General features: G+C 46.2%; 6 non-coding genes across 6 annotated transcripts; all 6 read left to right on the top strand.

Annotated features, from left to right (window-relative positions):
• The first annotated feature begins 293 nt into the window (after window positions 1-293).
• LOC130331546 (U2 spliceosomal RNA) lies at window positions 294-484 on the top strand. The gene has a single exon (XR_008874434.1). It is a non-coding gene; the product is annotated as a U2 spliceosomal RNA (small nuclear RNA).
• Window positions 485-2,574: 2,090 nt separating this feature from the next.
• LOC130331552 (U2 spliceosomal RNA) lies at window positions 2,575-2,765 on the top strand. Its single transcript, XR_008874439.1, has one exon. It is a non-coding gene; the product is annotated as a U2 spliceosomal RNA (small nuclear RNA).
• Window positions 2,766-4,853: 2,088 nt separating this feature from the next.
• On the top strand, window positions 4,854-5,044 carry LOC130331551 (U2 spliceosomal RNA). Its single transcript, XR_008874438.1, has one exon. It is a non-coding gene; the product is annotated as a U2 spliceosomal RNA (small nuclear RNA).
• A 2,082-nt stretch (window positions 5,045-7,126) lies between these two features.
• Window positions 7,127-7,317, top strand: LOC130331550 (U2 spliceosomal RNA). The gene has a single exon (XR_008874437.1). It is a non-coding gene; the product is annotated as a U2 spliceosomal RNA (small nuclear RNA).
• A 2,082-nt stretch (window positions 7,318-9,399) lies between these two features.
• LOC130331549 (U2 spliceosomal RNA) lies at window positions 9,400-9,590 on the top strand. The gene has a single exon (XR_008874436.1). It is a non-coding gene; the product is annotated as a U2 spliceosomal RNA (small nuclear RNA).
• A 2,082-nt stretch (window positions 9,591-11,672) lies between these two features.
• LOC130331545 (U2 spliceosomal RNA) lies at window positions 11,673-11,863 on the top strand. The gene has a single exon (XR_008874433.1). It is a non-coding gene; the product is annotated as a U2 spliceosomal RNA (small nuclear RNA).
• Window positions 11,864-12,424: the final 561 nt, after the last annotated feature.

Here is a 12,424-nt window from a genome sequence, read left to right as displayed (position 1 = left end):
GTGTTTCCTATGCAGATCCTAAGCCCAGTGTCACATGCAAGTAGGAGGAGTAAGAAGGGTTCCTGGCAAATCCGGGTTATGGATTGCATTTAAAAAGGCCCCGTGGGAGTGCAATGGGCCCCTGTCTTGCTGCTTAGCAATAATGGTATGGGTTTAGGTTCTGCTGTGTGTACTGGTGGTTGACTGCCCCCCAGCCCAGAGTGTGCATGGAAAATTGTCTGGCAGCCTCCCTGACAGCAAGCAGTGATAGTGCCCATGAAGGGGACCTTGTTGGGCCCGCCCCTTTCACGGTTATCGCTTCTCGGCCTTTTGGCTAAGATCAAGTGTAGTATCTGTTCTTATCAGTTTAATATCTGATACGTCCCCTATCTGGGGACCATATATTAAATGGATTTTTGAGAACGGGGGCCGATTTCGAAGCTTGCTTCCGTCGCCCTATGCATTGACCCGATATGGCAGTATCTTCGGGTACAGTGCACCACCCCCTTACAGGGTTAAAAAGAAAGATTCCTACTTTCATTGCTACCTGCTTGCTGGCTAGCCAGCTAGCCAGCCCTGTGGGCCTTGCTGCTGCTGCTGCAGCCAAAAAACAAAAGGTGGTGCTGCTGCTGCTTCTGCTGCTTCTGCTTCTGCTTGTGTCTGGCCGCTGTTGGAGCGTCCAGGCACAGGACTTCTGCTGCTGCTGACTAAATGGCCTCCTTAATTGGATCATTTGAGTAGCCAGCACACCTGTGCAGGTAGGGCATGACATGATAGGCAGCTGCCTTGATAGCGGGTGGGTGCTGAATGTTCCTAATTGACAAAATAAGATTAATGCTTATGAAGAAATATAAAATCTCATCCCTTCCCCAATATCGCGCCACACCCCTACCCCTTAATTCCCTGGTTGAACTTGATGGACATATGTCTTTTTTCGACCGTACTAACTATGTAACTATGTAACATAACATGGGGGGGGTCTCCTGGCTGTTCACACAGGTGTGTCATTGCTGTACATTGACCATGCATTGCTTCTGTGGTATTGCAAAGGCAAAGACAAATGCTTCCAGCCATCCATTGCACTAATGGATTGGTCATCAGCTGGCTGTCTATGTCCCGCATCAATATAGACCAAAGTACAGAGGGTTAGGCTATGCTATTGTGCACCTACCTGATGCATCAGAAGGTGTGAGGCCCTTGCTAAATTCTGTGCACAGACTTTGAGATCTATACTTTAGACTGTATCTAAACCTGCTCCAACATGGACTGACATTCTGGCCTACTTTCAGCCGATGCGACTTGTCTGTCGCTGAACAGTCGCTTTTTATGTATTCAGCACCTATGTATAATGTTGTAAAAATGCTCTAGAAGCTAAAGTCGCAGAAATGTCACACATATTTGGCCTGCAACTTTCTGTGCGACAAATTCAGACAGGAAAAATCAGTATAAATCCTTAGAAAATTATCCCCCAGTGTCTCCATCTGCTGGCGGTATTGAATAAGCATTGCTGCACTGATGGGGTATGCATTAGACGAAAAAAAAGAAGAAAAAGAAGAATAATACGCCCAGAAAAGAGGCGAAAAGGAGAAAAACGTAAAAAAACGTGAAAAAAAAGTAAGAGGAAGAGAAGGGAAAAAAAGGTGGAAATGGGTTTAAAAGTGATTTCGGCGGAGAAATATATATATATATATATATATATATATATATATATATATATATATACGCGCACACACACACATATATATAAACGTATTCTCCGTTGAGATATTGCAGCCGCTGCTGTGTCCAGGCCCAGGAGCCTTAGCACTGTGCTGTGATGTCACTCAATACCACTGACATCACTAGGTGTAAACAACATCTCTCCTTTGCTGTGTATGTGACTATGGAGCTGTTTGGTGATGTCGTCTATTATGGCCTTCATAGAAGCAACAGGAGATTGTTGCATCCATCTAGAACCCTCAGAACTACAGTGCTATGATGTCACTCACTTCCACAGGCCTTGCAGAGTGTAAACAACAACAACCCAGCTTTGTTGTGTATGTAACCATAGGGATTTGTGATGTCACCTAGAACCTTCACAGCAGCGACAGCTTTATGAGGAGCATCAGCACTGCTCTGCCTGAGCAGAACCATCACCGCCATAGGTTGTCAAATAACCCGGATTTAACCCACACAGGTAAGTCCAATGGGGTGCAGGCATGTCCTCTATGCTTACAGCTTCCCGTGGGTGTTGGTTTGATACCGTTTGGGGACAGCCAAGGAGGCATCTGCAGGCAACAAAGGTAGGTGTGTGCTTGTGTGTGTGTTTCCTATGCAGATCCTAAGCCCAGTGTCACATGCAAGTAGGAGGAGTAAGAAGGGTTCCTGGCAAATCCGGGTTATGGATTGCATTTAAAAAGGCCCCGTGGGAGTGCAATGGGCCCCTGTCTTGCTGCTTAGCAATAATGGTATGGGTTTAGGTTCTGCTGTGTGTACTGGTGGTTGACTGCCCCCCAGCCCAGAGTGTGCATGGAAAATTGTCTGGCAGCCTCCCTGACAGCAAGCAGTGATAGTGCCCATGAAGGGGACCTTGTTGGGCCCGCCCCTTTCACGGTTATCGCTTCTCGGCCTTTTGGCTAAGATCAAGTGTAGTATCTGTTCTTATCAGTTTAATATCTGATACGTCCCCTATCTGGGGACCATATATTAAATGGATTTTTGAGAACGGGGGCCGATTTCGAAGCTTGCTTCCGTCGCCCTATGCATTGACCCGATATGGCAGTATCTTCGGGTACAGTGCACCACCCCCTTACAGGGTTAAAAAGAAAGATTCCTACTTTCATTGCTACCTGCTTGCTGGCTAGCCAGCTAGCCAGCCCTGTGGGCCTTGCTGCTGCTGCTGCAGCCAAAAAACAAAAGGTGGTGCTGCTGCTGCTTCTGCTGCTTCTGCTTCTGCTTGTGTCTGGCCGCTGTTGGAGCGTCCAGGCACAGGACTTCTGCTGCTGCTGACTAAATGGCCTCCTTAATTGGATCATTTGAGTAGCCAGCACACCTGTGCAGGTAGGGCATGACATGATAGGCAGCTGCCTTGATAGCGGGTGGGTGCTGAATGTTCCTAATTGACAAAATAAGATTAATGCTTATGAAGAAATATAAAATCTCATCCCTTCCCCAATATCGCGCCACACCCCTACCCCTTAATTCCCTGGTTGAACTTGATGGACATATGTCTTTTTTCGACCGTACTAACTATGTAACTATGTAACATAACATGGGGGGGGTCTCCTGGCTGTTCACACAGGTGTGTCATTGCTGTACATTGACCATGCATTGCTTCTGTGGTATTGCAAAGGCAAAGACAAATGCTTCCAGCCATCCATTGCACTAATGGATTGGTCATCAGCTGGCTGTCTATGTCCCGCATCAATATAGACCAAAGTACAGAGGGTTAGGCTATGCTATTGTGCACCTACCTGATGCATCAGAAGGTGCGAGGCCCTTGCTAAATTCTGTGCACAGACTTTGAGATCTATACTTTAGACTGTATCTAAACCTGCTCCAACATGGACTGACATTCTGGCCTACTTTCAGCCGATGCGACTTGTCTGTCGCTGAACAGTCGCTTTTTATGTATTCAGCACCTATGTATAATGTTGTAAAAATGCTCTAGAAGCTAAAGTCGCAGAAATGTCACACATATTTGGCCTGCAACTTTCTGTGCGACAAATTCAGACAGGAAAAATCAGTATAAATCCTTAGAAAATTATCCCCCAGTGTCTCCATCTGCTGGCGGTATTGAATAAGCATTGCTGCACTGATGGGGTATGCATTAGACGAAAAAAAAGAAGAAAAAGAAGAATAATACGCCCAGAAAAGAGGCGAAAAGGAGAAAAACGTAAAAAAACGTGAAAAAAAAGTAAGAGGAAGAGAAGGGAAAAAAAGGTGGAAATGGGTTTAAAAGTGATTTCGGCGGAGAAATATATATATATATATATATATATATATATATATATATATATATACGCGCACACACACACATATATATAAACGTATTCTCCGTTGAGATATTGCAGCCGCTGCTGTGTCCAGGCCCAGGAGCCTTAGCACTGTGCTGTGATGTCACTCAATACCACTGACATCACTAGGTGTAAACAACATCTCTCCTTTGCTGTGTATGTGACTATGGAGCTGTTTGGTGATGTCGTCTATTATGGCCTTCATAGAAGCAACAGGAGATTGTTGCATCCATCTAGAACCCTCAGAACTACAGTGCTATGATGTCACTCACTTCCACAGGCCTTGCAGAGTGTAAACAACAACAACCCAGCTTTGTTGTGTATGTAACCATAGGGATTTGTGATGTCACCTAGAACCTTCACAGCAGCGACAGCTTTATGAGGAGCATCAGCACTGCTCTGCCTGAGCAGAACCATCACCGCCATAGGTTGTCAAATAACCCGGATTTAACCCACACAGGTAAGTCCAATGGGGTGCAGGCATGTCCTCTATGCTTACAGCTTCCCGTGGGTGTTGGTTTGATACCGTTTGGGGACAGCCAAGGAGGCATCTGCAGGCAACAAAGGTAGGTGTGTGCTTGTGTGTGTGTTTCCTATGCAGATCCTAAGCCCAGTGTCACATGCAAGTAGGAGGAGTAAGAAGGGTTCCTGGCAAATCCGGGTTATGGATTGCATTTAAAAAGGCCCCGTGGGAGTGCAATGGGCCCCTGTCTTGCTGCTTAGCAATAATGGTATGGGTTTAGGTTCTGCTGTGTGTACTGGTGGTTGACTGCCCCCCAGCCCAGAGTGTGCATGGAAAATTGTCTGGCAGCCTCCCTGACAGCAAGCAGTGATAGTGCCCATGAAGGGGACCTTGTTGGGCCCGCCCCTTTCACGGTTATCGCTTCTCGGCCTTTTGGCTAAGATCAAGTGTAGTATCTGTTCTTATCAGTTTAATATCTGATACGTCCCCTATCTGGGGACCATATATTAAATGGATTTTTGAGAACGGGGGCCGATTTCGAAGCTTGCTTCCGTCGCCCTATGCATTGACCCGATATGGCAGTATCTTCGGGTACAGTGCACCACCCCCTTACAGGGTTAAAAAGAAAGATTCCTACTTTCATTGCTACCTGCTTGCTGGCTAGCCAGCTAGCCAGCCCTGTGGGCCTTGCTGCTGCTGCTGCAGCCAAAAAACAAAAGGTGGTGCTGCTGCTGCTTCTGCTGCTTCTGCTTCTGCTTGTGTCTGGCCGCTGTTGGAGCGTCCAGGCACAGGACTTCTGCTGCTGCTGACTAAATGGCCTCCTTAATTGGATCATTTGAGTAGCCAGCACACCTGTGCAGGTAGGGCATGACATGATAGGCAGCTGCCTTGATAGCGGGTGGGTGCTGAATGTTCCTAATTGACAAAATAAGATTAATGCTTATGAAGAAATATAAAATCTCATCCCTTCCCCAATATCGCGCCACACCCCTACCCCTTAATTCCCTGGTTGAACTTGATGGACATATGTCTTTTTTCGACCGTACTAACTATGTAACTATGTAACATAACATGGGGGGGGTCTCCTGGCTGTTCACACAGGTGTGTCATTGCTGTACATTGACCATGCATTGCTTCTGTGGTATTGCAAAGGCAAAGACAAATGCTTCCAGCCATCCATTGCACTAATGGATTGGTCATCAGCTGGCTGTCTATGTCCCGCATCAATATAGACCAAAGTACAGAGGGTTAGGCTATGCTATTGTGCACCTACCTGATGCATCAGAAGGTGCAAGGCCCTTGCTAAATTCTGTGCACAGACTTTGAGATCTATACTTTAGACTGTATCTAAACCTGCTCCAACATGGACTGACATTCTGGCCTACTTTCAGCCGATGCGACTTGTCTGCCGCTGAACAGTCGCTTTTTATGTATTCAGCACCTATGTATAATGTTGTAAAAATGCTCTAGAAGCTAAAGTCGCAGAAATGTCACACATATTTGGCCTGCAACTTTCTGTGCGACAAATTCAGACAGGAAAAATCAGTATAAATCCTTAGAAAATTATCCCCCAGTGTCTCCATCTGCTGGCGGTATTGAATAAGCATTGCTGCACTGATGGGGTATGCATTAGACGAAAAAAAAGAAGAAAAAGAAGAATAATACGCCCAGAAAAGAGGCGAAAAGGAGAAAAACGTAAAAAAACGTGAAAAAAAAGTAAGAGGAAGAGAAGGGAAAAAAAGGTGGAAATGGGTTTAAAAGTGATTTCGGCGGAGAAATATATATATATATATATATATATATATATATATATATACGCGCACACACACACATATATATAAACGTATTCTCCGTTGAGATATTGCAGCCGCTGCTGTGTCCAGGCCCAGGAGCCTTAGCACTGTGCTGTGATGTCACTCAATACCACTGACATCACTAGGTGTAAACAACATCTCTCCTTTGCTGTGTATGTGACTATGGAGCTGTTTGGTGATGTCGTCTATTATGGCCTTCATAGAAGCAACAGGAGATTGTTGCATCCATCTAGAACCCTCAGAACTACAGTGCTATGATGTCACTCACTTCCACAGGCCTTGCAGAGTGTAAACAACAACAACCCAGCTTTGTTGTGTATGTAACCATAGGGATTTGTGATGTCACCTAGAACCTTCACAGCAGCGACAGCTTTATGAGGAGCATCAGCACTGCTCTGCCTGAGCAGAACCATCACCGCCATAGGTTGTCAAATAACCCGGATTTAACCCACACAGGTAAGTCCAATGGGGTGCAGGCATGTCCTCTATGCTTACAGCTTCCCGTGGGTGTTGGTTTGATACCGTTTGGGGACAGCCAAGGAGGCATCTGCAGGCAACAAAGGTAGGTGTGTGCTTGTGTGTGTGTTTCCTATGCAGATCCTAAGCCCAGTGTCACATGCAAGTAGGAGGAGTAAGAAGGGTTCCTGGCAAATCCGGGTTATGGATTGCATTTAAAAAGGCCCCGTGGGAGTGCAATGGGCCCCTGTCTTGCTGCTTAGCAATAATGGTATGGGTTTAGGTTCTGCTGTGTGTACTGGTGGTTGACTGCCCCCCAGCCCAGAGTGTGCATGGAAAATTGTCTGGCAGCCTCCCTGACAGCAAGCAGTGATAGTGCCCATGAAGGGGACCTTGTTGGGCCCGCCCCTTTCACGGTTATCGCTTCTCGGCCTTTTGGCTAAGATCAAGTGTAGTATCTGTTCTTATCAGTTTAATATCTGATACGTCCCCTATCTGGGGACCATATATTAAATGGATTTTTGAGAACGGGGGCCGATTTCGAAGCTTGCTTCCGTCGCCCTATGCATTGACCCGATATGGCAGTATCTTCGGGTACAGTGCACCACCCCCTTACAGGGTTAAAAAGAAAGATTCCTACTTTCATTGCTACCTGCTTGCTGGCTAGCCAGCTAGCCAGCCCTGTGGGCCTTGCTGCTGCTGCTGCAGCCAAAAAACAAAAGGTGGTGCTGCTGCTGCTTCTGCTGCTTCTGCTTCTGCTTGTGTCTGGCCGCTGTTGGAGCGTCCAGGCACAGGACTTCTGCTGCTGCTGACTAAATGGCCTCCTTAATTGGATCATTTGAGTAGCCAGCACACCTGTGCAGGTAGGGCATGACATGATAGGCAGCTGCCTTGATAGCGGGTGGGTGCTGAATGTTCCTAATTGACAAAATAAGATTAATGCTTATGAAGAAATATAAAATCTCATCCCTTCCCCAATATCGCGCCACACCCCTACCCCTTAATTCCCTGGTTGAACTTGATGGACATATGTCTTTTTTCGACCGTACTAACTATGTAACTATGTAACATAACATGGGGGGGGTCTCCTGGCTGTTCACACAGGTGTGTCATTGCTGTACATTGACCATGCATTGCTTCTGTGGTATTGCAAAGGCAAAGACAAATGCTTCCAGCCATCCATTGCACTAATGGATTGGTCATCAGCTGGCTGTCTATGTCCCGCATCAATATAGACCAAAGTACAGAGGGTTAGGCTATGCTATTGTGCACCTACCTGATGCATCAGAAGGTGCAAGGCCCTTGCTAAATTCTGTGCACAGACTTTGAGATCTATACTTTAGACTGTATCTAAACCTGCTCCAACATGGACTGACATTCTGGCCTACTTTCAGCCGATGCGACTTGTCTGCCGCTGAACAGTCGCTTTTTATGTATTCAGCACCTATGTATAATGTTGTAAAAATGCTCTAGAAGCTAAAGTCGCAGAAATGTCACACATATTTGGCCTGCAACTTTCTGTGCGACAAATTCAGACAGGAAAAATCAGTATAAATCCTTAGAAAATTATCCCCCAGTGTCTCCATCTGCTGGCGGTATTGAATAAGCATTGCTGCACTGATGGGGTATGCATTAGACGAAAAAAAAGAAGAAAAAGAAGAATAATACGCCCAGAAAAGAGGCGAAAAGGAGAAAAACGTAAAAAAACGTGAAAAAAAAGTAAGAGGAAGAGAAGGGAAAAAAAGGTGGAAATGGGTTTAAAAGTGATTTCGGCGGAGAAATATATATATATATATATATATATATATATATATATATACGCGCACACACACACATATATATAAACGTATTCTCCGTTGAGATATTGCAGCCGCTGCTGTGTCCAGGCCCAGGAGCCTTAGCACTGTGCTGTGATGTCACTCAATACCACTGACATCACTAGGTGTAAACAACATCTCTCCTTTGCTGTGTATGTGACTATGGAGCTGTTTGGTGATGTCGTCTATTATGGCCTTCATAGAAGCAACAGGAGATTGTTGCATCCATCTAGAACCCTCAGAACTACAGTGCTATGATGTCACTCACTTCCACAGGCCTTGCAGAGTGTAAACAACAACAACCCAGCTTTGTTGTGTATGTAACCATAGGGATTTGTGATGTCACCTAGAACCTTCACAGCAGCGACAGCTTTATGAGGAGCATCAGCACTGCTCTGCCTGAGCAGAACCATCACCGCCATAGGTTGTCAAATAACCCGGATTTAACCCACACAGGTAAGTCCAATGGGGTGCAGGCATGTCCTCTATGCTTACAGCTTCCCGTGGGTGTTGGTTTGATACCGTTTGGGGACAGCCAAGGAGGCATCTGCAGGCAACAAAGGTAGGTGTGTGCTTGTGTGTGTGTTTCCTATGCAGATCCTAAGCCCAGTGTCACATGCAAGTAGGAGGAGTAAGAAGGGTTCCTGGCAAATCCGGGTTATGGATTGCATTTAAAAAGGCCCCGTGGGAGTGCAATGGGCCCCTGTCTTGCTGCTTAGCAATAATGGTATGGGTTTAGGTTCTGCTGTGTGTACTGGTGGTTGACTGCCCCCCAGCCCAGAGTGTGCATGGAAAATTGTCTGGCAGCCTCCCTGACAGCAAGCAGTGATAGTGCCCATGAAGGGGACCTTGTTGGGCCCGCCCCTTTCACGGTTATCGCTTCTCGGCCTTTTGGCTAAGATCAAGTGTAGTATCTGTTCTTATCAGTTTAATATCTGATACGTCCCCTATCTGGGGACCATATATTAAATGGATTTTTGAGAACGGGGGCCGATTTCGAAGCTTGCTTCCGTCGCCCTATGCATTGACCCGATATGGCAGTATCTTCGGGTACAGTGCACCACCCCCTTACAGGGTTAAAAAGAAAGATTCCTACTTTCATTGCTACCTGCTTGCTGGCTAGCCAGCTAGCCAGCCCTGTGGGCCTTGCTGCTGCTGCTGCAGCCAAAAAACAAAAGGTGGTGCTGCTGCTGCTTCTGCTGCTTCTGCTTCTGCTTGTGTCTGGCCGCTGTTGGAGCGTCCAGGCACAGGACTTCTGCTGCTGCTGACTAAATGGCCTCCTTAATTGGATCATTTGAGTAGCCAGCACACCTGTGCAGGTAGGGCATGACATGATAGGCAGCTGCCTTGATAGCGGGTGGGTGCTGAATGTTCCTAATTGACAAAATAAGATTAATGCTTATGAAGAAATATAAAATCTCATCCCTTCCCCAATATCGCGCCACACCCCTACCCCTTAATTCCCTGGTTGAACTTGATGGACATATGTCTTTTTTCGACCGTACTAACTATGTAACTATGTAACATAACATGGGGGGGGTCTCCTGGCTGTTCACACAGGTGTGTCATTGCTGTACATTGACCATGCATTGCTTCTGTGGTATTGCAAAGGCAAAGACAAATGCTTCCAGCCATCCATTGCACTAATGGATTGGTCATCAGCTGGCTGTCTATGTCCCGCATCAATATAGACCAAAGTACAGAGGGTTAGGCTATGCTATTGTGCACCTACCTGATGCATCAGAAGGTGCGAGGCCCTTGCTAAATTCTGTGCACAGACTTTGAGATCTATACTTTAGACTGTATCTAAACCTGCTCCAACATGGACTGACATTCTGGCCTACTTTCAGCCGATGCGACTTGTCTGTCGCTGAACAGTCGCTTTTTATGTATTCAGCACCTATGTATAATGTTGTAAAAATGCTCTAGAAGCTAAAGTCGCAGAAATGTCACACATATTTGGCCTGCAACTTTCTGTGCGACAAATTCAGACAGGAAAAATCAGTATAAATCCTTAGAAAATTATCCCCCAGTGTCTCCATCTGCTGGCGGTATTGAATAAGCATTGCTGCACTGATGGGGTATGCATTAGACGAAAAAAAAGAAGAAAAAGAAGAATAATACGCCCAGAAAAGAGGCGAAAAGGAGAAAAACGTAAAAAAACGTGAAAAAAAAGTAAGAGGAAGAGAAGGGAAAAAAAGGTGGAAATGGGTTTAAAAGTGATTTCGGCGGAGAAATATATATATATATATATATATATATATATATATATATACGCGCACACACACACATATATATAAACGTATTCTCCGTTGAGATATTGCAGCCGCTGCTGTGTCCAGGCCCAGGAGCCTTAGCACTGTGCTGTGATGTCACTCAATACCACTGACATCACTAGGTGTAAACAACATCTCTCCTTTGCTGTGTATGTGACTATGGAGCTGTTTGGTGATGTCGTCTATTATGGCCTTCATAGAAGCAACAGGAGATTGTTGCATCCATCTAGAACCCTCAGAACTACAGTGCTATGATGTCACTCACTTCCACAGGCCTTGCAGAGTGTAAACAACAACAACCCAGCTTTGTTGTGTATGTAACCATAGGGATTTGTGATGTCACCTAGAACCTTCACAGCAGCGACAGCTTTATGAGGAGCATCAGCACTGCTCTGCCTGAGCAGAACCATCACCGCCATAGGTTGTCAAATAACCCGGATTTAACCCACACAGGTAAGTCCAATGGGGTGCAGGCATGTCCTCTATGCTTACAGCTTCCCGTGGGTGTTGGTTTGATACCGTTTGGGGACAGCCAAGGAGGCATCTGCAGGCAACAAAGGTAGGTGTGTGCTTGTGTGTGTGTTTCCTATGCAGATCCTAAGCCCAGTGTCACATGCAAGTAGGAGGAGTAAGAAGGGTTCCTGGCAAATCCGGGTTATGGATTGCATTTAAAAAGGCCCCGTGGGAGTGCAATGGGCCCCTGTCTTGCTGCTTAGCAATAATGGTATGGGTTTAGGTTCTGCTGTGTGTACTGGTGGTTGACTGCCCCCCAGCCCAGAGTGTGCATGGAAAATTGTCTGGCAGCCTCCCTGACAGCAAGCAGTGATAGTGCCCATGAAGGGGACCTTGTTGGGCCCGCCCCTTTCACGGTTATCGCTTCTCGGCCTTTTGGCTAAGATCAAGTGTAGTATCTGTTCTTATCAGTTTAATATCTGATACGTCCCCTATCTGGGGACCATATATTAAATGGATTTTTGAGAACGGGGGCCGATTTCGAAGCTTGCTTCCGTCGCCCTATGCATTGACCCGATATGGCAGTATCTTCGGGTACAGTGCACCACCCCCTTACAGGGTTAAAAAGAAAGATTCCTACTTTCATTGCTACCTGCTTGCTGGCTAGCCAGCTAGCCAGCCCTGTGGGCCTTGCTGCTGCTGCTGCAGCCAAAAAACAAAAGGTGGTGCTGCTGCTGCTTCTGCTGCTTCTGCTTCTGCTTCTGCTTGTGTCTGGCCGCTGTTGGAGCGTCCAGGCACAGGACTTCTGCTGCTGCTGACTAAATGGCCTCCTTAATTGGATCATTTGAGTAGCCAGCACACCTGTGCAGGTAGGGCATGACATGATAGGCAGCTGCCTTGATAGCGGGTGGGTGCTGAATGTTCCTAATTGACAAAATAAGATTAATGCTTATGAAGAAATATAAAATCTCATCCCTTCCCCAATATCGCGCCACACCCCTACCCCTTAATTCCCTGGTTGAACTTGATGGACATATGTCTTTTTTCGACCGTACTAACTATGTAACTATGTAACATAACATGGGGGGGGTCTCCTGGCTGTTCACACAGGTGTGTCATTGCTGTACATTGACCATGCATTGCTTCTGTGGTATTGCAAAGGCAAAGACAA

The sequence above is a fragment of the Hyla sarda genome, unplaced genomic scaffold (assembly GCF_029499605.1).
Source record: "Hyla sarda isolate aHylSar1 unplaced genomic scaffold, aHylSar1.hap1 scaffold_3503, whole genome shotgun sequence".
Taxonomy (NCBI): domain Eukaryota; kingdom Metazoa; phylum Chordata; class Amphibia; order Anura; family Hylidae; genus Hyla; species Hyla sarda.
Note: the sequence above shows the minus strand (reverse complement) of the source record. Positions and strands in the feature narration are given on the sequence as shown.